The following is a 1,414-nucleotide window of genomic DNA, read 5'->3' as shown; positions in this document are numbered from 1 at the left end:
AAAAATATAAATTACAAGGAAATAAATGCATCTCCCATATTAACATCATGGACAATTCCTGCATAAGATACCCTGCAAGTTGTTATTCATTCAAATTGCTATAAGCGAAGTTTTCTGTATTGAAATTTATTTCAATACAAGCGTAAGGGACCGTTCAAAAAATACGCAACACTTTCAGGGGGAATAGATCACGACACTATATAAAAAGCGTTACATAGGGCAAGGGGTCACCATTTTCAGATGAAAGCGCGTTCCTACATTTTCTATCGTTCACTGTAAATTGAAAAAATTTCCTTCAGATTGAAATAGAATAAAAATTATTCTTCGTTAAAAGTATTTGGTGGTCCTGAAAAGGACCGATTGTAGATGCAGCTTTTAGCAAGAAACAAAATTAGGCACGTTCTCCACGAATACGATGAGCCAACTGAATATCTTTTGGCATAATAGTTACGCGCTTAGCGTGGATAGCGCACAAATTCGTATCTTCAAAGAGACCGACCAAATAGGCCTCGCTGGCTTCCTGTAAAGCCATGACAGCGGAGCTCTGGAAACGTAAGTCAGTCTTGAAATCCCAAGCGATTTCACGAACGAGACGTTGGAAGGGCAATTTGCGGATCAATAGTTCAGTGCTCTTCCGGTAGCGGCGAATTTCACGCAGAGCGGCTGTTCCAGGCCTGTACCTGTGGGGTTTCTTCACTCGGCCAGTGGCAGGTGCACTCTTGCGAGCGGCTTTGGTAGTCAACTGCTTCCTTGGTGCCTTACCACCGATGAATTTGCGAGCGGTTTACTTGGTACGAGTCATTTTTTTAACGATGTTGCTTTCGAAACGAGTTCTTAAAGAATGTCAAGAATTTTCAATGTGCGCTATTGTATACACGTTTCGTTTCTAATCTGATAGGTCGTTCAGCTTTGAGAAGGGAGGACCATCTGCTGATTGATTGTCGTTTACAAAAATGGGAGAATGGTGAACTGTTCTGTTGGCTTACTAGGAAGTGGGGGTAAAGTGCACGGGTCGTTAAGCGGGAGAGTCCGTGCCTATGACTATATAAACGACGCCAAATTTTTTTTAGTAGATTCTTCGTTTGTTTCTCTTGGAGCAGAACATTGATTGATTGATTCGATTGATGATTAAATAATCATTGATTGACGAGCACCATTGGATAAATTATTTGTTTCAAAAATTGATGAGATGCTCATGATAGATTGATAGATTCTGGTCTATCAGACGCATCGAATCGATTGATTGAAGCACTTTGCGCTCTGTAACAGCCATGTCACAGAGCTCAAAACTAGCCTCCTGTCCAGGAGGAAGCAGCACCCCCAGCAAAGTAGCCATCACCAAGATGGAAACGGAAGAAGTTAAAAGCAACTTCTCAGAAGTAACCAGCAGGAGTAAGTAGCTAAAACTCGCTCA

The 1,414-nt window shown here is 41.6% G+C and overlaps 1 pseudogene; it reads right to left on the bottom strand.

Annotated features, from left to right (window-relative positions):
- Positions 1-391: 391 nt before the first annotated feature.
- On the bottom strand, positions 392-814 carry LOC117168540 (annotated as a pseudogene).
- Positions 815-1,414: the final 600 nt, after the last annotated feature.

This window comes from Belonocnema kinseyi, chromosome 1 (genome assembly GCF_010883055.1).
Source record: "Belonocnema kinseyi isolate 2016_QV_RU_SX_M_011 chromosome 1, B_treatae_v1, whole genome shotgun sequence".
In the NCBI taxonomy this organism is placed as follows: domain Eukaryota; kingdom Metazoa; phylum Arthropoda; class Insecta; order Hymenoptera; family Cynipidae; genus Belonocnema; species Belonocnema kinseyi.
Note: the sequence above shows the minus strand (reverse complement) of the source record. Positions and strands in the feature narration are given on the sequence as shown.